This window comes from Ovis aries, chromosome 15, assembly GCF_016772045.2.
Source record: "Ovis aries strain OAR_USU_Benz2616 breed Rambouillet chromosome 15, ARS-UI_Ramb_v3.0, whole genome shotgun sequence".
In the NCBI taxonomy this organism is placed as follows: domain Eukaryota; kingdom Metazoa; phylum Chordata; class Mammalia; order Artiodactyla; family Bovidae; genus Ovis; species Ovis aries.
In genome coordinates this window covers 81,950,259-81,973,266 of record NC_056068.1, presented here as the reverse complement: position 1 = coordinate 81,973,266, position 23,008 = coordinate 81,950,259, and the positions used below count along the sequence as shown (strand labels likewise).

The window sequence follows — 23,008 nt, the reverse complement described above, 5'->3', positions numbered from 1 at the left end:
AGGTGGTCAAAAATCAGGCGATGTATGTAAGCGCATAACCGAATCACTTGGCTGTGCATCTGAAACTAATCCAACACTGAAAGCCAACTAAATTCCAATGTGAAATTTTTTAAAGAAGTTTGAATGGAGGGGGACTATCGCAACTCATTCTATTGATTTTTGACAAGGTTACTTAGGCAGTTCAATGGGGAAAAGGATAGGCTTTTCAAAAAATGGTGCTGGGGTAGCTGAATATTTATATGCAAAAGAATGAATTTAGATCCCTACCTCACAACATATGAAAAGTTAATACAGAATTGGTTAAGGGCATAAATGGAAGAGCTGAAATTCCAAAATGCCAAAAAAATGTTACTGTTCAGCAACCCTGAACTGATCAACACTAAACTCAGAAGTGACAAGAGAAAAATATAAATCAGACTTCATCAAATTAAAACCTTTTTGTGTAGCAAAGGAAACCGTCAGGAAAGTGAAAAGACAACTCACATAACAGAAAAAAATATTTGCAAATCATACATCAAATAACGGAAGCTCCCCTGATGGCTCAGACAGTGAGGAATCTGCCTGCAATCTCAAAGACTGGGGTTCGATCCCTGGGTTGGGAAGATCCCTTGGAGACGGGAATGGCTACCCACTCCAGTGTTCTTGCCTGGAGAATTCTATGGACAGAGAAGCCTAGAGGGCTACAGTCCGTGGGGTCACAAAAGAGCCGGGCATGACGGAGAGACTAACACACTCAGCTCCAATAAGGGGCTTGTACTGGGAGTATGTAAGGAATTCTTAAATGGAACAATAAAAGCCCCCAAAAGCTAATTAAAAACTTGGTAGAGGCACATTAAAAGGTGCTCAACATCGCTGATCATCAGGGAACTAAAACCTGATGACAATCAAAACCATAATGAGCTATCACTTCACACCTGTTAGAATGGCTGTTACCGAAAATGACAATGTTTTGGGCCCTGTTGGTGGGAATGTAGGCTGCTGCAGCAACTGTGAAAAGCAGTATGGAGGGTCCACGCGACCCAGCGATTCTGCTCCTGAGCATAGAGCCAAAAAGCACCAGATAATTACGTGAAAACAGCCAAGACTTGGGTCGTCCAAGTGTCCAGCAACAGATGGCTGGGTTAGAGCATGTGCTACCCCAGCACCTCTCCACACAGAAAGAGTAGCCATGCTCATCAATTTAGGCTTTTATTAATGGGCGAAAGGAGATGCCGAGGTGAATGTGATTGAAATGTATTTTCCCACCAGCTTCTTGAATAAAGTGCAGTTCTTCATTCGCCACTACGCCCTCCTCCTTGACTCGTCATGATGGTTCTTCAATGTGCAGGTAAAGGGTCCTCTCCTGCCCTGCACCTGAGGCAAGTTAGGTGTTAGGAAATTGACAGTTAATACACTCTAAAATAAAGAACGACAGAATCGGGCATAGAAATTTGGAAAGAGCGCCAACTGGAATATTCTTGACACTGAGATTTTAAAAGGCTGCCATAGTCTTTGGTTTCCTCCCTCCCTCCCTCCCTTCCTTCCCTTTTTTATCTCTAGGTTGAAAGCCAAAGGCCATGAAGTGCAGACAGACAGATTACAGACTGACCCTGTAAGAGCACATATTTTTCTTTTTTTAAATTATGAATGTTCTTAATTTTAAAATATTTTTCATTATGTTTCCAATTCTTTTCCTGTTTAGGTTACTGAAGAATATTGAGCAAGTGTTCCTGTGCTACACAGCAGGTCCACGTTGGCTATCTGTTTAAATATAGCAGTGTGTGCATGTCAGTCCCGAACTCAGAGTCTATCCCTTCTTCCCACACTTCCCTCCTGGGAGCCATAAATTCACTCTCTGAGTCTGTGAGTCTGTGTCTGTTTTGTAGGTCAGCTCATTTGTATCCGTTTTTTAGATCCCGTGTGTAAGTGATAGATCTTTCCTCCTCTGTCTGACTGACTCCATGTGGTATGACAATCTCTAGGTCCATCCATGTTGCTACAGATGGCATTGCTTCCTTTCGTGCGGCTGAGTAATATCTCGCTGTATGCGCGGGCCACGCTCTCTTTACCCGTTTCTCTGCTGACGGGCGTTTAGGTTGCTTCCGCGTCTTGGCTTTTGTACGCAGGGCTGCAATGCATGTTGGGTCGCGTGCACACTTTCACATCTCTGCGGCTGTATGCCCGAGAGTGGCAGTGCTGCGCCATCCAGGAGCTCCAGTTTTCGATTTCTAAGGAAGCTCCACATTGCTCTTCACCGCGGCTGCACCAGTTACATTCCCACCAGCAGCATCGTAGGGTTCTCCTTTCTCCACGCCCTCCCCAGCACTCATTGTTTGTAGACTTTTTGATGGTGGCCATTCTGACTGGTGTGAGGTGGCATCTCATGGTAGTTTTGATTTGCATTTCTCTAAAAATTAGTGATTTTGAACGTCTTTTCATGTGCTTCTTGGCTATCTGTACGTCTTCTTTGGAGAAATGTCTATTTAGGTCTTCTTCCCATTTTTTGACTGTGTTGTTTGTCTTTATGGTACTGAGCCATGTGAGCTGTTTGTAAAGTTTGGAGACTAAGCCTTTGTCATTCACATCATTTGCAAATATTAAGAACATATATTTTTCTACTCAGACTAGATTATTATTTAGCACCGTGTCGCTTATAGATCAGTTCATTTGAGTAGAAAACTACACTCCTCATATGTTCATGGTTTTTTCTCTCTTTTCACGAGACCCTGATCATACAGCACAACATTTATTTCTGAAATAATTCAGCCCAATTTAACTTCTTGACCCTCATTTCCCACCACTCAGCCCCACAGAGATTATAATTTAGCCTCACTAATGTACTTACATTCCATAGCGATGCTCTGTTTACCATCTTAATCTTCAGATTGCCTTGCTTAAATAATCTTTATTTTGAATCAGTCTGATAAAGTTAATTAGAAGTAGAAAAGGGATCATCAGGAAAAAATTTCCCTCGGATTCCAGTTTCTCTTGATGCTCAAGGGCTGCACCTCCATTCGCACTGCAAAAGGCATTTCCTTTTAAGCATGTATGAGCTGGGTGTTACTCCAGGGAAATCCGGGTTTTGAAAGCCTAATACCTCTGGATCACTGCTTGCCTTTCAGTAAATTTTCTATAAAATTTTCCTTCCCATTGCTAGTTTTTGGGATCCTCGAAAGGATGTCATTTGGGGAAGTCTCCCCATATTCTGATATTCTATAATTTCTACCATTATACTCATCATACAGCGACACTTTTGCTTGGGGGAAAACAATCAACGGTGTTGGGTATGACTTCTAGCTTGGAGATTCACCTCCGTTACTCCCACTGCTACATAGCTTAGACCTAGGGTTTCCTTGGCGTTCTTCCATTTCTTCACATTATTTGGGCATTTTGTTCTCATTTCCATTATCCTATCAGAACAGTGGCTGAATTATCCTATCAGAGCAGCGGCTGACTTGATCTCAGATATTTGTGCTTCAGTGTTTAGTTAGCAATGTCTATTCTCAGCAGATGCGTGACGTAGAGGCAAGTATTAACTACGTATCAGTGTATTCACCCAAGCATCCACGGCATCCTAGAACCAGAAACATTTGAGACTAGGATCTGCTTTCCTCTTTTTTCCCTCGACTCTCGCTTTCCTTCTTCCGCTCCAGGACCCCAGGTCCTAGGCATCCCAGCCTCTCGTTATCCCGGATCTCTCCATGTCTCTGTTCTGGGACACACGGGCGAGCCACTGTCTCCTTAATGTTCACTTTGAACTTCTTCTGAGTTGTTCTTATGATTCCATTGATCCTGAAGCTTGGACCTGTGCTTTGGCCACTGGGGAGGAACGGGCAGATGCATCTTCTTTGAAAGCTCTCTGATTCTGTGATGCTGAGGTCAACTGGAGATAAAGTTTGCCCTTTAGATGTAAAGTAGTAGATATGGAGGAAGTAAGAACTTGGCTTTATTTAAAAGTTTTAGTATCTTTCCCAGCTTCCCAGTTATCACCCCCAAATCTTCGTGTCTGAACCACTGAAAATACTAAGGGTCCTGAGCTTTAAGTTCAACTGCTCCAAAATTTTGAGAAGTAAAGTTACGAGCTTCAGCATTTGAATATCCCTATGCCTGATAACAACCTTTATAAAGTTTTTTTTGCTGTTGTTGTTTTTCAGGGGACTATCTATTGAATTAAACAGACCTCAGCCGGAAAATCATGCATCTTGTTCTCTTACGAGATGTGAATATACAAATATCCTGTGATGTAAAACACCTTTGCCACAGAAGGTTATTTACATTTGCACAGAAATCCATGTAGCAAACAACAGTTAGAGCAGAGGATATTCAGTTACCTGCAGTTGCAGCTTAGAGATGACACCATTCACACGTAATTCTGACCAAAACCTTAGTTCCTCAAACAGGATTCGTAACAGAAGACAACATCTTCTGATTCACCAGGGGAGGAATGAGACACCTACCACAGTTTTATCATCGGCTATGTTTTGCTTTGTACAACCAGTTGATCAGTGTCGACGTCACACACAACTCCAGAAGGGTGAATAGGAACAAGTAGTTTGAAAGGATTTTACCAGCTCTCTGTTTTCAGAAAGAAAATGTCATTCTTATATATCTTCATATGTTAACACTTAAGAAAATCAAAGTATAATAAAATTTCAGGAAGATGAAAAAGAGAATAGAAAAACTGCTCATTATATTCTCCCACCCTCAACCACTATAGTTTTATAGATATATATATATATATATATATATATATATATATATATATATAATTACATATAATTATATATGGTTACACATACATATGGTTACATATGTATGCAGGTCAGGAAGCAACAGTTAGAACTGGACATGGAACACCATACTATGGTTACTAGTTAATTAACTAGCTCCACAGCATATATTAGTTTCCATTTTGCTGAATTTTTCTTATTTCTACATAATGAAAATGATTTTGCAGTAATTGGGATATACAGTATACAGTGTATACCACATCAATACATGGTTACATATATGCATGTCTAGTCAAGGCTATGGTTTTTCCAGTGGTCATGTATGGATGTGAGAGTTGGACTATAAAGAAAGCTGAGTGCCAAAGAATTGATGCTTTTGAACTATGGTGTTGGAGAATATCCTTGAAAGTCACTTGGACTGCAAGGAGATCCAACCAGTCCATCCTAAAGGAAATCAGTCCTGGGTTTTCATTGGAAGGACTAATGTTGAAGCTGAAACTCCAATACTTTGGCCACCTGATGCAAAGAGCTGACTCACTAGGAAAGACTCTGATGCCGGGAAAGATTGAAGGTGCGAGGAGAAGGGGATGACGGAGCATGAGATGGTTGGATGGCATCACTGACTCAATGGACACGAGTTTGGGTAGGCTCCGGGAGTTGGTGGACAGGGAGGCCTGGCATGCTGCAGTCCATGGGGTCACAAAGAGTCAGACATGACTGAGCGACTGAACTGAACATATACACATATATATTAATGATAACTGATAACTATTGAGGATGATTTTAAGGTGACTGGTTTCACCACACGAATAATAAGATCATTGTGTTCTCCTCTGTTGGGCATATTGTCAGCACCTTTCCATTGAGTGGACTTCTAGTGGACTTCTGAAGAAGATGGAATTGCGACATTTGAGGTTCAGTGTTACAGAATTTATTTAATGGAGAGATGTTGAAAATCAGGCCTGTTGTTAGAAAAGGGTCATAAGGAGGAGGTCACAGTGAGGGAAGAGGAGGTTTGGATGGGTGACTTAGGCTCAACACAGGGACTCCTGTGTTGGGGGTAGGTGGAGTAGACCCATATCCTTGCAAGATATTTGGGTTGGAAACAAGAATATAGAATCTGCAATTCTGAAAACCAAACCCTGAAGGACCCTTGCAACAAGGCCACCATGGGTTATGGGGATCCGTTTTCAATATTGACACCATTTAATAGCATCTGAACCCATGACTTCAGATGAAGGTAAATTGAAAGTGGTCAAACGGAAGATGGCAAGAATGAACACTGACGTTTTAGGAATCAGTGAACTAGAATGGACCGGAATAGGGGGCAAATTTAACTCAGATGATCATTATATCTACTACTGTGGGCCAGAATCCCTTAGAAGAAATGGAGTAGCCCTCATAGTCAACAAAAGAGTCCAAAATGCAGTGCTTGGGTGCAATCTCAAAAATGACAGAATGATCTCTGTTTGTTTCCAAGGCAAACCATTCAATATCAGAGTAATCCAAGCCTATGCCCCAACCAGTAAAGCTGAAGAAGCTGAAGTTGAATGGTTCTATGAAGACCTACAAGATCTTTTAGAACCATAACCATGAAAAGATGTCATTTTCATCATAGTGGACTAGAACGCAAAACTAGGAAGTCAAGAGATCCCTGGAGTAACAGGCATTTGACCTTGGAGAACAAAATGAAGCAGGGCAAAGGCTAAGAGAGTTTTGCCAAGACAACACACTGGTCACAGCAAACACCATCGTCAGCACAAGAGAAGACTCTACACATGGACATCACCAGATGGCCAATATGGAAATCAGATTGATTATATTCTTTTGCAGTCGAAGATGGAGAAGCTGTATACAGTCAGAAAAACAAGACCAGGAGCTGACTGTGGCTCAGATCATGAACTCCTTATTGCCAAATTCAGACTTAAATTGAAGAAGGTAGGGAAAACCACTAGACCATTCAGGTATGACCTAAAGCAAATCCCTAACAATTTTACAGTGGAAGTGAGAAATAGATTCAAGGGATTAGATCTGATAGAGTGCCTGATGAACTATGGACAGAGGTTTGTGACGTTGTACAGGAGACAGAGACCAAGACCATCCCCAAGAAAAAGAAATACAGTATAAAAGGCTAAATGGCGTCTGATGAAGCCCTACAAATAGCTAAGGAAAGAAGAAATGCAAAAGGCAAAGGGGAAAAGGAAAGATATACCTATTTGAATGCAGAGTTCTAAATAGCAAGGAGAGACAAGAAAGCCTTCCTCAGTGATCAGTGCAAAGAAATAGAGGAAAACAATAGAATGGGAAAGACTAGAGATCTCTTCAAGAAAGACAGAGATACCAAGGAACATTTCATGCAAAGATGGGCACAATAAAGGACAGAAATGGTATAGACCTAACAGAAGCAGAAGAGATTAAGAAGAGATGGGAAGAATACACAGAAGAACTGTACAAAAAAGATCTTCATGACACAGATAACCACGATGATGTGCTCACTCACCTAGAGCCAGACATCCTGGAATGTGAAGTCAAGTGGGCCTTAGGAAGCATCCCTACAGAGTAAGTGGAGGTGAAGGAATTCCAGCTGAGCTCTTTCAAGTCCTAAAAGATGATGCTGTGGAAGTGCTGCACTCAATATGCCAACAATTTTGGAAAACTCAGCAGTGGCCACAGGACTGGAAAAGGTCAGTTTTCATTCCAGTCCCAAAGAAAGGCAATGCCAAAGAATGCTCAAACTACTGCACAATTGCATTCATCTCACACACTAGCAAAGTAATGCTCAAAATTCTCAAAACTAGGTTTCTACAGTATATGCACTGAGAACTTCCAGATGTTCAAGCTGGATTTAGAAAAGGCAGAGGAATCAGAGATCAAATTGCCAACATCTGTTGGATCATAGAAAAAGCAAGAGAGTTCCAGAAGAACGTCTTCTTCTTCATTGACTATGCTAAAGCTTTTGACTGTGCAGATCACAAAAAACTGAGGAAAATCCTTGAAGAGATGGGACTACCAGACCACCTTACCTGCCTCCTGAGAAATCTGTAGGCAGGTCAAGATGCAACAGTTAGAACCAGACATGGAACAACAAACTGGTTCCAAATCGGGAAAGGACAATATTCAAGGCTGAATACTGTCATCCTCCTTATTTAACTTATATGCAGAGTACATTATGCGAAATGCTGGGCTGGATGAAGCACAAGCTGGAATCAGGATTGCTGGGAGAAATGTTAATAACCTCAGATATGCAGATGACACCACCCTTATGGCAGAAAGTAAAGAAGAACTAAAGGGCCTCTTGATGAAAGTGAAAGAGGAGGGTGAAAAAGCTGGCTGAAAACTCAACATTCAGAAAACTAAGATTCATGGCTTCTGGTCCCATCACTTCATGGCAAATAGATGGGGAAACAATGGAAACAGTGACAGATTTCATTTTCTTGGGCTCTAAAATCACTGCAGTTGGTGACTGCAGCTGTGAAATTTAAAGACACTTGCTCCTAGGAAGAAAAGCTTTGACAAACTAGACAGCATATTGAAAAGCAGAGACATTACTTTATTGACAAAGGTCCATATAGTCAAAGGTATGGTTTTCCCAGTAGTCATGTATGGATGTGAGAGTTGGACTATAAAGAAAGCTGAGTGCTGAAGGACTGTTGTGTTGGAGAAGACTCTTAAGAGTTTCTTGGACAGCAAGGAGATCCAACCAGTCGATCCTAAAGCAAATCAGTCCTGAATAGTCATTGGAAGCATTGATGTTGAAGCTGAAGCTGTAATATTTTGGCTACTTGATGTGAAGAGCTGACTCATTGGAAAAGTCCCTGATGGTGGGAAAGATTGAAGGCAGGAGGAGAAGGGGACAACAGAGGATGAGATGGCTGGATGGCCTCACCGACACAATGGACATGAGTTTGAGCAAGCTCCGGGAGTTGGTGATGGACAAGGAAGCCTGGCGTGCTGCAGTCCACGGGGTTGCAAAGAGTCGGACACGACTGAGCGACTGGACTGAACTGAAGCCACGACGGTGGGAATCACAGGTGAGCTGGGAGTCCCCTAAGATGTTCCAGGATTGTGTCGACTAGAGGCACAGAGTCAGTCCTGAACTTAAGGCTCCCAATGTTCTTGAATAAACTGAGAGTAAACAGGGATGGGACCGCAACAAGATCTCAGATTTATGGCTAATATGAACAATGGAGGTTCAAGAGACGAATTGGAAAAATGAAACAGTTAAGGTTGCGACTGTATTCCGATCCAGTAAAACGAACATTCTTATCATGCAAAAATAATCTGGAGCAACTTCCAGAGGTTTACATTTCCCTACAATTTCACTTCAAGTTTTCCTTTAGGGCAAGCGTCGTAAAATATTAACGTCCTGTACACCAATAAGACAGTTCTTTGATGTGCCACTTAATTGTTTCTCTTAAGGGTCAATTTCGTGTAGTGAAATACTTTGGAATTTAAGCCGTCCTGATTAGTTCATCAGGATGGCCACCCTGACAAGTTCAGCAAGGGACCAGCCCTGTGGCCCTTAGCAAGTAGCTTAACATTTCTTAGAGTTGTTTCTTAAAGTGAGTCAGACATAAGTCATTCCCTGAGGAAGTCTGCTATCCCAATTGCTGTAGCCATTTTCATTACGTAGAAATAAGAAAAATTCAGCAAAACGCAAACTAACATCAGCTTTGGAACTAGTTAATTACTCAGCAGTTTGGGATTTTGAAGTAAGGAGAGCGTGCTGAAAAAACAGGCAATATCCAACGGGCTCTATTCAGAAAAGTTGGTTTCTAGGTCTTGGGTGAAGGCCCAGCTGTTTCAGCCTCTGCCAAGCCCTGGGTAGATGGGACAGAGCAGAAGAGGGAATCTACAGAGAAGGCTTCGGTTCCTACACAACTTGCTCAGGACTGACTTCCATCTTCTTTCCCCTCTTAGCTTCTCCTCTGCATAGCAACAAACGTATACAGATAAGAGCGTGTATGTCTGCCCAGCGTCCCACATGCATCGAGACAGATATACACAGATACTGAACTGCAAACACAAACACACTTAAACAGACTCGCTGTTGACAGGCACGAAGCAGGCAATGCAAAAATGTCCAGTCATGTGCACACGGGACTGAGGACACCTGCGCTCCAGGCTGCTTGCATCTACAGAATTTAGCTTTATTCTGTCCATAGACTATACTGACAAAATACATGCAGCCCTGATATTGAACATAAATTCTTGGCTATTACAAGTACATAGGTTATTATTTCCTTCACTGAAGATCAAATCTTGCTATAATTACCTTGCTCTTCTAAGGCCTGAGAAAGTTGGCCTCAGAGATGCAGGTAACTGAGAGGAACTGAACTGCCTGTCATAAAAATACCTTGGTTCCAAGGTGGGGCTGGAATTCAGTATAACGCTAAGTCACTCGCAATATATCTCTTAATGTTTATGACACATTCCCTGTGGTTCCTCGAGGTTTTGGGTGATCTGAGGTTTAGGAATGTGGGTATCCTGGTGGCTCAGTGGTAAACCATCCACTCGCCAGTTCAGGAGATGCAGGTTCAATCCCTGACTGGGACGATCCCCTGGGGAAGAAAATGGCAAGCCACTCAAGTGTTCTTGCCTGGGGAAGCCCATGGACAGGGCAGCAGGGCGAGGCTACAGCTCACAGGGCACAAAAGGGTCAGATGCGACTTAGTGGCTAAACAGCAGCAGCAGGTTTAGGGGCACAGGCAGCTTGAGCTGCGTGGACAGCAGGCACACACGCAGAGTGCACTGACGAGGACCAACCCCTCCACATCTTGCCAAGGGCTTACTTTGGTAAATCACTAAAGGATTTAAAATGTAACTGTAGATTTGTGATGAAATTCTCATAGAAACCCGGTACTTACGTGCGGCCAAATAGATTTTTTAGCTAAAGCATAGGCTAAAAATTCCAGACATAGTAAAAGCAGACCAATCACGGCACTGCAGGCACTCAAGATGTTCAGTGCTATAGAGCAGGTCATCTGAAAGAGAGAGGAAGCGTCACTCGGCCACTGGAAGTGAAGTGCACTCCGGTAGAAGATTTATATGAATTCTGATCTTTCCCAGATGGCAAGGTCATTAAAAGGACAGTCAGAACTGCAGACTTTTCAGAATATCAGTGAGACTGAAATTTGATGAGAAAGTGGAAGTCGTTCAGTCCTGTCTGACTCTTTGCAGCCCCATGGACTAGAGCCCGCCAGGCTCCTCTGTCCATGGAATTCTCCAGGCAAGAACACTGGAGAGGGTAGCCTTTCCCTTCTCCAGGGGATCTTCCCAACCCAGGGATCAAATCCAGGCCTCCTGCATTGCAGGCGGATTCTTTACTGTCTGAGCCACCAGGGAAGCCCAAGACAACTGGAGTGGGTTGCCGGTCTCTTCCCCAGGGGATCTTCCCAAGCCAGGAATCAAACCAGGGGCTCCTGCACTGCAGGCAGATTTTGTAGTGTTTATATATTTATTCCTTCAAGGACAAATAACTATTGAACGTCTTATCTGCACCATGCAAACTGTGCTCTTCATGAATAAAGAGGTAGAAAAGACATGGTCTCTGAACTCAAGGAGCTTTCAGACTACTGAGGAAGAGAAACAAGTGCATGTTAAATGTGAATAGAATATTAGAAAGAGGTTAACTCTACAAGCAAATCCAGAGTGCCTCCAAGGGCCAGATTACCGGAGAGTTAATATTCCAGGAGGTGGGTCAAGAAGGATCTTGCTGGGATTTATGTCAAAGAGTGTTCTGCCTATAAAGCATAGGCAGCATAAAACTCTCTAAGAGTTTGAGAGTAGCTGGTCTTACGTTTAGGTCTTTAACCCATTTCGAGTTACCTGTGTGTATGGTGTTAGGTAGTGTTCGAATTGCATTTTTTACATGCAGCTGCGCAGTTTTCCCAGCACTTCGCATTGAAGAGGCCGTCTGTTCTCCATTGTATACTCTTGACTCCTTTGGCATAGATCAGGCGGGAGTGTGTGGGTTTATCACTGGGCATTCGGTCCTGTTATGCTGATCTGTATTTCTGTTTTTGTGCCAGTGCCATACTGCCTTGATTAATGTAGCTTTGTGGTATAGCCTGAAGTCAGGGAGCCCAAATTCTCCAGCTCTTTTTATCTTTATCAAGATTACTTTGGCTACTCGGGGTCTTGTTTCCACACAAACTAAACTTTTTTGTTCTAATTCTGTGAAAGTGCCAGTGGTTATTTTTTATATATATAATTTATTTTGTAATTGGAGGATAATTGCTTTATAGGATTTTGTTGTTTTCTGTCAAACCTCAACATGAATCAGCCATGGGTACACATATATCCCCCCTTTTGAACCTCCTCCCTTCCCCTCCCCACCCCACCTCTCCAGGTGACACAGAGCCCCTGTTTCAGTTTCCTGAGCCATAGAATATAGACGCCTGGGCATCAGGAGAGGGTGAGATGCACGGAGAGAGCAACATGGAAACTTACATTACCACACGCAAAATAGACAGCCAAAGGAGATCTGCTGCATCAGTTCAGTTCAGCTCAGTCGCTCAGTCGTGTCTGACTCTTTGCGACCCCATGAATCGCAGCATGCCAGGCCTCCCTGTCCATCACCAACTCCCGGAGCTCACTCAGACCCACGTCCATTGAGTCCGTGATGCCATCTAGCCATCTCATCCTCAGTTGTCCCCTTCTCCTCCTGCCCTCAATCCCTCCCAGCATCAGAGTCTTTTCCAATGAGTCAACTCGTCTCATGTGTTGGCCAAAGTACTGGAGTTTCAGCTTCAGCATCATTCCTTCCAAAGAAATCCCAGGGCTGATCTCCTTTAGAATGGGCTGGTTGGATCTCCTTGCAGTCCAAGGGACTCGCAAGAGTCTTCTCCAACACCACAGTTCAAAAGCATCAATTCTTTGGCGCTCAGCCTTCTTCACAGTCCAACTCTCACATCCATACATGACCACAGGAAAAACCATAGCCTTGACTAGACGGACCTTAGTCGGCAAAGTAATGTCTCTGCTTTTGAATATACTATCTAGGTTGGTCATAACTTTTCTTCCAAGGAGTAAGCGTCTTTTAATTTCATGGCTGCAGTCACCATCTGCAGGGATTTTGGAGCCCCAAAAAATAAAGTCTGACACTGTTTCCACTGTTTCCCCATCTATTTCCCATGAAGTGATAGGACCAGATGCCATGATCTTCGTTTTCTGAATGTTGAGTTTTAAGCCAACGTTTTCACTCTCCACTTTCACTTTCATCAAGAGGCTTTTTAGTTCCTCTTCACTTTCTGCCATAAGGGTGTTGTCATCTGCATATCTGAGGTTATTGATATTTCTCCCAGCAATCTTGATTCCAGCTTGTGTTTCTTCCAGTCCAGCATTTCTCATGATGTACTCTGCATAGAAGTTAAATAAGCTGGGTGACAATATACAGCCTTGATGTATTCCTTTTCCTATTTGAAACCAGTCTGTTGTTCCATGTCCAGTTCTAACTGTGGCTTCCTGACCTGCATATAGATTTCTCAAGAGGCAGGTCAGGTGGTCTGTATTCCCATCTCTTTCAGAATTTTCCACAGTTTATTGTGATCCACACAGTCAAAGGCTTTGGTATAGTCAATAACTTGCTGTATAGCCATTGGTTATTTGATAGAGACTGCACTTAATTTGTAGATTGCTTTGGGTAGTATAGTCATTTTTCTAATAATCATTTTTCCAATCCAGAACATGGTATAATCTTTCCATCCTTCTGTTTCATATTTGATTTCCTTCATCATCATCTGATAGTTTTCTGGGTGTGAGTCTTGCCATCTCAGGTAGGTCCATCATAGTCATTTTACTCTTCTTGTTGCAGTGGTAAGTGGGATTGTCTTCCTAATTTCTCTTTCTGATATTTTGTTTACAGTGTATAGGAATGCAAGAGGTTTCTCTGTTAATTTTATATCCCGCAGAATCACTAAACTTTTACTTTGCTAAATTCATTGACTGGCTCTAGCAGTTTCCTGGTGGCCTCTTCAGGGTCTTCTATATATAGCGTCATGTCATCTGCAGAGTGACAGTCTTACTTGTTTTCCAATTGGATTACTTTATTTCTTTTTCTTCTCTGACTGCCATAGCTAGGACTTCCAAAACTATGTTGAATAGCAGTGGCAAGAGTGGACAGACACCCTTGTCTTATTCCTGATCTTACAGGAAATGCTTTCAGTTTTTCACCATAGAAGAAGGACGCTTGCCATGGGTTTGTCATATTTGGTCTTTATTATGTCAAGGTAGGTTCCCTCTTTGCCCGCTTTTCTGGAGACTTTTTATCATAAATGGGTACTGAATTGTGTCAAAAGCTTTTTCTGCATCTATTGAGATGATCACATGGTTTTTACTTTTCAGCCTATTAATATGGCGTATCACATTGATTGATCTATGTATCTTCAAAATCCTTGCACTCCTTAGGATAAATCCAACTTGGTGTATGATCCTTTTAATGTGCTGTTGGGTTCAGTTTGCTAGTGCTTTGCTGAGTGTTTTTGCATTTGTGCTCATCAATAATATCACCCTGTAATTTTCTTTTTGTGTAATGTCTTTGGTTTTGGCAGCAGGCTGACGGCGGCTTCGTGGAATGAATCTGGGAGTGCTCTTGAGTCTGTAATCTCTTTGAAGAGTTCAAGAAGGATAGGTGTAAGCTCTTCTGTAAATGTTTGATCGAATTTTGTGAACCCAGGTGGTCCCGGACCTTTGTTTGTTGGAAGATTTTTAATCACAGTTTCAATTCCATTGCTTGTGACTGCTCTGCTCATATTCTCTTTTTCTTCCTGATTCAGTCTTTAGAAGGTTGCACTTTTCTAAGAGTGTGTCCATTTCTCCCAGGTTGTCCCTTCGTGGGCACACAGTTGCTTGTAGTAGTCTCCTACGATCCTTTATACTTCTGTGGTGTCAGTTGTTAAGCTTCTTTTTTCCTTTCTCATTTTATTGACTTTCCTTTCTAATTTTCTTTCCCTCTCCACTTTTTTCTTGCATCTGGCTAAATGCTTATCAATGGTGTTTATCTTTTCAAAGAACCAGCTTTTCATTTCATTGATCTTTTCCATTGTTTTCTTAGCCTCTGTTGCGTTTATTTTTGCTCTGGTGTGTATGATTTCCACCTGCATTGAAATGCAACGCCACACCTTGTCCCAGTCCCTCATTTTCACTCTGTATGTGTCCCTAGGCCTGAAGTGGGTCTCTTGTAGACAGCAAATAAATGGGTCTTATTCTTGTATCCACTGCGCCAATCCGTCTTTTGGTTGGAACATTTAATCCATTCAAGGCAATTATCAGCATGCATGTTCCTATTAGAATTTTCTCAGCTGTTTTGGGTTTGTTCTTGTAGGTCTTTTCCTTCTCTCTGCTTCCCACCTAGAGAAGCTCCTTTAGCATTTGTTGGGAAGCTGGCTCGGTGGTGCTGAATTCTCTTAGCTGTTGCTTATCTGTAAAGCTTTTGCTTTCTCCATTGAATATGAAAGAGCTCCTTGCTGGGTAATCTGGGTTGTAGATTTTCCCCTTTCATCACTTTAAATATATCATGCCAGCCCCTCTGGTCTGCAGAGTCTCTGCTGAAAAATCAGCTGATAACCACGGGGAGTCCCTTGTATGGTATTTGTTGCTCTTCCGTGGCTGCTTTTAATATTTTTCATTGTATTTAATTTTTGTTTGTTTGATTAATATTTGCCTCAATGTGCTTCTCCTTGGGTTTATCCTATATGGGACTCTCTGCACTTCCAGGACTTGGGTTGACTGTTTCCTTTGCCATGTTAGGGAAGTTTTAGACTGGAACCACTTCAAGTGCTTTCTCAGACCATTTCTCTCTCTCTTCTCCTTCTGGGACCCCGTAATTCTAATGCTGGTGCAGTTAACGTCATCCCAGAGTCTCTGAGACTGTCCTCATTCCTGCCCATTTTGCTCTGCTCCATCATCATGTCTTGCAGCTCACTTATCCATTATCTTCACCCAAGTTATTCTGCTGCTGGCCCTTCTCGTGTACTTTCCATTTCAGTCACCGGGCTGTACATCACGGTTTGTTTGCTCTTTAGTTCTTCCAGGTCCCAGTTAAACATTTCTTGTTTCATCTCAGTCTGTGCCTCCATTGTACTTCTGAGATCTTGGGTCATCTTTACTAATATTACTCTGAATTCTTTTCCTGGTAGATTGCCTATTTCCTCTTCATTTATTTGCTCTTGTGGGTTTTTACCTTGCAACTCCATCTGCAACGTACTTCTCTGTCCTCTCATTTTGTCTAAATTACTGTCTGTGGTCAGTTTCTCTTGCTTCGGTTGTCTGCTCCCTCTTGGGTAAGATTGGTCCAGGAGCTTGTGGAGTCTTCCGAGTGGGAGGGACTGGTGCCCGCAGCCTGGCAGGTGGTGCTGAGGCTTTTCCCTCTGATAGGCAGGGCCACAACAGGTGTGTGTTTTTGGATGTCTGTGAGCTTCGTATGGCTTTAGGCAGCCTCTCTGCTGACAGGCGGGGCTGTGTTCCGGTCTTGCTGTTTGGGGTGAGGTGTCCAGCAATGGAGCCTGAAGGCAGTGGGTAGAGCCAGGTTTTGGCATCATGATGGATACTCGCTCAAGACAGGTTTGGGTACAGTGGCCACAACTGAGGTGTGTGCGTGAAGTGCCCGTGGTGCCAGAGACCAGCAAAAACTCGCAACAAACTCTCATCTTGTCTAATATTATTGATCCACAATATTCTTTGCATGCGTAAATTGTCTCCAGGAAGATGACCTCTCTCAATTTCACATTAATACATTGGAGACCTCAGGAAACAAAGGGGGGGGGGTGTCAGAGGTTCCAAAAGTCAGTCATCTGAAGTGGTCCTGGATTCATCCTTCAGTGACAGCATCCAGAAGGAAGGCAGTAGAAAGGACTGGGGATCTTTATGACAGGTCAGAAGCTCTCGCCTAAAGGCAAGCAATTCAGAAGCGCCATCATCCTGCAAGAGCTCAGGAATCTTCAAGGTCTCCTCTCTTTGGTGCAGACTTATGTTAACTGCCCCCCGCAAATTATGGTGGGCACCCCCCTGCATGCCAGTGCAAGGACTGAGAAAGGAAGAGATGAAGGGAGAAGAGGTGGTGGTAGGAAGCTACTCTCCCCTTTAGTTTTGAAGGACAGTTGCCTGGATGAAGATTCTTTGACATTTCCCTGACTCCTCCAAACATGGAAAATGGCACCCTACTACCTCAGCTGTCTACGATTTCTGATAAAGCCAGCTATGTTATTGAGGACCTCTTGTACACTATAAATCATCTTTTCATTTGCTGCTTTTGAGATTTTTCTCTTTACTCTTGAGTTTCATCAGTTCAGTTTTGGTAAGACTATATGTGGATTTTTTCAAGCTTATTCCACTTGGGATCTGTTGATCATCTTTAACATTTAGATTATTCTTTTTTCATCAAGCTGGAAATTTTTCTGCCATTATTTCTTCAAATATTCTTTTTCTCCCTTTTACTTTCTCTTCTCTTTGGGGGAATCTCTGTTATAGTGAGCTTCCCAGGTGTCTCAGTGGTAAGAATTCACTTGCCAAGGCAGGAGCTGCAGGTTTGATTCCTGGGGAGGGAAGATCCCTTGGAGTAGGAAATGGCAACCCACCTCAGCATTCTTGCCAGGAGAATTCTATGGAGAGAGGAGCTGGAGAGTACAGGCCACGAGGTCACAAAGAGCTGGACGTGACAGAGCAACTGAGCAGGCACGTGGCTGATGGTGTCCAGTGGTTTCCTGAGTCCGTGTGCGTCTTTGTTCACTTCTCCATCTTTATGCCCCTCTTGTGAAGTGATCTTTGCCGACCCGTCTGCAAGGTTTCTGACCCTGTTTCCTGTCGGCTCTAGCCTGCTCTCTGCCTCCTTTAGTGAACTCCTCGTTTATGCGGTGCTTGCCCTTTTTGATTGCAGAGCATCTGGTTGTTTTTAGCAGTTTCTGTCTCGTTATTGGTATCTATTTGGTGAGACATCACTTTTATCCTTTCTTTTACTTCTTTAAACATCATTTTCTTTAGTTCTTTGAACATGTTTTTAACAGATGATTTAGTATCATTGACTATAAGGTTCAAAGTCTGTGCCTCATCAGGGACATTGTCTGTTGGTTGCTTTTTTTTTTTCCCTCGAATATGTGGAATAGATTTCAGAGTCTTTGCATGCTTTCTATTTTTTTTTTTTAGTTTTTTATTTTTTAAATTTTAAAATCTTTAATTCTTACATGTGTTTCTCACATGCTTTCTATTTTAAATGGACATTTAACATCATATATTGTGACAAATTTGGCATTAGCGTCCTCCTTTCCCATCCAGAATTCATTATCTTTGCTGTATTTTTGGTTTTGTTTTCTTGTTCTTGCTTACTTGTTTAGTGACTTTCCTAAATTCATTTCCCAAAGTTTTGATTTGGGGTCTCTAATAGAATTCTCTATTTTTGGAAGAAGTTCCTTTAAAAAATCCCTATATGTATATGTATAATTGATTCACTTCACTGTATACCTGAAATTAACTCAACATTGTAAATCAACTACACTGCAAAACAAGACAAACAAACTGGCTTCCCAGGGGTTACCTCTGGGTCAGTACAATTTAATGCCTCTACCGAGGGGAACCTGTGTGAAAATACACACTTTAAAATTTCAGTAAGTTTAGAACACAGTCTTAGCTTCCACGTTTTGCCTGCCCAGGGTTTCAGAGCCAGCCAGAATGGGTATTTCTCCTTTCCCAAGTCTTTCCTCTTAGACATGGATAGTCTTCCACATGTATACAGTATTTTTGATCTCTAAGAATATGCTGAGGCTTCTTAAAGCTCCCTGTGGTTTTCTAGTTATCGAAGACTTTCTTTTAAATTTCTGACCAAGCTTTGGCTCATTGCAGCTGAACTCACAGCTTTATGCAGCTGCACGGTAGTCAGTACGCTGATACTATTCCAGCACTTTCCTTGTGACAGGACCTTGTTTTCACTTTGTATCTACACAAATAGCCACAACAGCCTGGGAACAGAGATTTTCCAGGTGGCTGGAAGTTAAGGCAATATCGACTGTGCCCAGAGAACGATGATTTGAAGAGAGCACCAGAGGATGTCAGTCCGCTCAGCTGGGTGCAAGACGAGGCTTTTAAAACATCACCGATCTCTGTTTCTTGACACTCAGCGTGCCACCTGGATAGACAGTTTTCAGTGTTCACTTTGAGTTTGGTTAACGCCCACCCCAGGTGGCGCTAGTGGTAAAGAACCCGCCTGCCAATGCAGGAGGATGAGAGCCGCGGGCTTGACCCCTGGATCGGGAAGAGCCCCTGGAGGAGGGCATGGCACCCACTCCAGGATTCCTGCCTGGAGAATCGCACGGACAGAGGGGCTCAGTCCCTGGGGTCACAAAGAGCCGGACACGACTGAAGTGACTTTGCAGGCACATGCACGCACTTGAAACTATTAATTTTAGGGTCTTTCTTTTTTTTTGCTGACATTTTCCTTGTTTTGGGGGAGACTCAGGGACCTTAACTTGGAGGCATGTGGTTCCAGGTGGGAGGGTGAAAGCTGAGCTGTGGTTCAGACCACAGCCCATGACCGGGGGTGGGGGGAGGTGGGGGGAGAGCAGAATGGAACAACAACATCATAGAGTTGCTTGTGCTAGCATCCCAGAGGTCAGTCTGCCAGCACGAATATTTATAGTGACTCCAGCTTCTTATCTTTCCATTTCACTACCCATGGACATAAAACTAAGTACTACAGGATGCCGACATATTCCAGACTCTCTGCAATATCTCAGACATACTTTCCATCATACAATCAAACGTTCCTAGAAATATGAAAAAGAAGAAAGGAACAGGCAATAACAGACACTGGATCATTTCAAGAAATCCAAATTCAAGTGTGATACGCAGCGTCTCAATTTACATTAAATGATTTATCATAACAGAAATTTAATTCCATGACTAACTTCATACATCTTGAATTATTTTTATGGCTAATGAAATGTAACAAAGATTTCAGTAATTAGAGTATATCCTTTTCCTTTTGATAAAGATTCAGTAGAAAATTAAAGTTCTTATATCTTAACAATCTACCCTCCAAAACTTGGGGTAGGTTTCTAGTGATTCACAGACAATGCCACTTCCTTACGGACTCTCATTCTGTCAAGTAAAATCATTTTTAGAGTTGCTACAAACATTCTGACTTACCAAAGACCTTGAACGCCTCCTCTCAAACAATACTGTAAAGATTCCTGACAGCAAAAACTGGAAACAAAAATCACACTTATTAATACCCTGTCATTACATCTCTATGTAATAAACTTAAAAAGCAAGAGAATTCTGGAATGCCATAACATGAGGAGTTTCATATCCACTCTTTTGTGGGACCATTGAGAAAATCATGGACCCCTTGAGGTGACTTTATGTGGCAAAAAGACTGTCAAATTTTACTTAGATTTTTTCTCAATCACAGTTTATTGAGCCTGTGAGGTGAATTACAAGAAAATGCATCTACTTGATGAACTTATTACTAAATAATGCTATACCTTAGTGATGCCACATGCAAGTGCTTTAAGTATAATGCTGAAATATTTTATTAATAGAAAACATCACATGTGCAAAGTATTTGATTCATTATATATATTTAAACGTAAGAATTACATAATGTCTTCAATGAGTAGCTTGTTCTGTGACCGTCCATCAATCTTAAAACTTGTTAGAAAGATGGCAGTTATGGTGCATCGGAAATTTATTTTTCCACTGGTGCAACTTTACTGTATGCATGGAAACTTTCAACAGCATTTCAAGAGTGACTATTCAGTTAGTAGTGAAGGAAAAGGAATGTTCTTTCCCCCCAAATGGCACCACTAACACGCCAGTGCATGCGCGGGCACTCAGGCACTCAGTCGGGTCGGACTCAGTCGGGTCTGACCACAGACTCTAGTCTGCCGGGCTTCTCTGTCCACGGACTTCGCCAGCAATAACACTGGAGGGGGCTGCCAGCTCCTACTCCATGGGATCTTCCTGCCCCAGGGAGCAAATCCACGTCTCCGGTGCCCCCCGCACTGGCAGCTGGATTCTTTACCAGTGAGTCGCCTGGGAAGCCCAACATGCCAGTCCTAAAAAGCATTTTGGGGTCAGAAGGATATGAGTTTGAACTCTTTGAACTGTGCTTTCTATGACACTCAAGAGAAATTATGTGGCTTGTCATTGAGGTTTTCCTTTTTCATTGGTAGAGTGAGAATAACATTTTCCAACGTGTGCTACTAAGTGGTTTTTGTAACGGTTATATATGAAGTAATTTGCCGAATTATTCATAGTCAGCTTGGTCCTACAGTTTTCACCACTGACTCAGAACTACATTTTCCAGAATTACTCTCTGTTATTTTCAGTTACAGTAGCGTAGGAGAAAATCTCAAGCAATGTTTGGCGGGTAGAAGGGAAGCAGAAACTGTAACTCTCAGAAGATCATAGTGATCAGACACGGCAGCCATGGCCTCCTCTTTCTCCCTCTCCTCTGTTATATTTTCACGTTATCTTCCAGAGAAAACAATTTCTAGATCTATCCATGATCTTCCCTTTGCAACCCCTTTCTGGTTCGAGATTTAATTACAGAGCTTCAAGATTTAATTACGTGCAACCTGCCTGCAATCCAAGAGACCCTGGCTCGATTCCTGGGTGGGGAAGATCCGTTGGAGAAGGGATAGGCTACCCACTCCAGTATTCTTAGGCTTCCCTGGTGGCTCAGATGGTAGAGAATCCACCTGCAATGCGGGAGATCTGGGTTCAGTCCCTGGGCTGGGACGATTCCATGGAGAAGGGAACGGCTACCCACTCCAGTATTCTGGCCTGGAGAATTCCATGGACTATACAGTCCATGGGGTTGCAAACAGTTGGACACGACTGAGTGACTTTCACTTTCAACTTGTCCATTCATGCTGGTGCCTTGTGAAAGCGAGTGTTAGTTGCTCAGCTGTGTCTGACTCTGTGACCCCAGGGACTGTAGCCCGCCAGGCTCCTCTGTGCACGGAATTCTCCAGGCAAGAATACTGGAGTGGGTTGCCATTTCCTTCTCCAGGGAATCTTCTCAACCAGGGATCAAGCCCAGGTCTTCTGCATTGGAGGAAGATTCTTTACTGTCTGAGCCACCAGAGGAGCTGGCGCCTTGGGCAGGAGCAGTTAGTGATCTTTTTTACGATCCTCTAACCTTTCTTCCCATATCCCGTCTGCAGGAGCTCCCACATTTTCAAAGGCTCCAATTCTTATTCCAGTTTCTATATTCCCATACATATTATGGTAGCCCATTTTTCTTTACAAAACCCTGCACTGAAATAAGTACTTTATCATAAGCCCCCACATTTGGACAAATGGCAGATAGTATTAATTTTTCTTTCTTTCTGTTACATTTCTACGTCCACATACCTTCCTCAGGATTCTTTCTAGTATTTTGAAATGGGTGCTACCTTTGTCTTCCAGCTACTCATCTTAGCCATTTTACACACAGCAAGAGAACACTCTGTCCTCAGCATCCTGGGCTTCCTCCATTTAAGGTGCTCATTCCAGTGTCTCCCAGAAAATCAAAACATACAATAAAGTCATCAAAAAAGAAAACAACCACTAGAGCAGTGTTTTCTTTTTTAGTCTCCAGCAAAAGCAGACTCATAAAGGAAATTATTGTAGCTGTTTATCACATGTTGCCGAGGCTGCTCCTGAAGGACTGGAGCATGTATGTGTGTTCTCTCTCGTAGCTCTATTTCTGATCAATGAGAAATTAAGATATCAAAAGGGTATATGAGCAATAGTGATTGCCAACTGATTTACAAGTAGATAATCAACTGCCTCAAAGGCGTTGGTTCCCAGCTTAGTGGGGCTCTGAAGGAGGGCTCAGGGCATGGAGACCAGTTAACGGGATGCGCTATGGCAACAGGAAAACCTTGATTTTATGGGGTGTAATTGATTGTGGCATTTCTGTTTCCTCTGTGAGTACCTTTGCCAGGTAAGCACTAGTGACATGTAGGAGAATAGTGGGGGATACCTTAAATAGATGGGCTTAGGAAGGTCTCTTGAAAGAGAGACATCGAAGCTGAGATAAGAGTAACCTGAAGTCTTGAAGACTAGAGGAGCTTTCCAGGGAGAGGAAATAAAAACACTTACCGAGGAGAAATCTCTACTGGTTTAAGGAACAGAACAAAGACCAGTATGCCTGGAACATAAGGAGGACCATCACTCCTATGAGACTGCTCTAGGATCAACTGTTATCTTGCAGAAAGTATGCTGTTTATTTTCTTTCTAACACTAACATTGAGAGATTTTAAAATAATTGCTTTCTTGTTAACTTTTGTCTCCTCAACTGAGAGAGTGAGATCTATGAA

At 42.6% G+C, this 23,008-nt stretch overlaps 1 long non-coding RNA gene across 1 annotated transcript in view; it reads right to left on the bottom strand.

Annotated features, from left to right (window-relative positions):
- Nucleotides 1-1,172: 1,172 nt before the first annotated feature.
- The window catches only part of LOC114118340 (uncharacterized), a 36,229-nt gene continuing 14,393 nt past the window's right edge, over nt 1,173-23,008 (bottom strand). Inside the window, exons 3-6 of the long non-coding RNA XR_003591747.3 lie at nt 19,845-19,901; nt 10,577-10,693; nt 4,437-4,554; nt 1,173-1,353 (exon numbers count right to left, since the gene is read on the bottom strand). This is a non-coding gene — a long non-coding RNA (uncharacterized LOC114118340). The remainder of the gene's footprint in view (nt 1,354-4,436; nt 4,555-10,576; nt 10,694-19,844; nt 19,902-23,008) is intronic.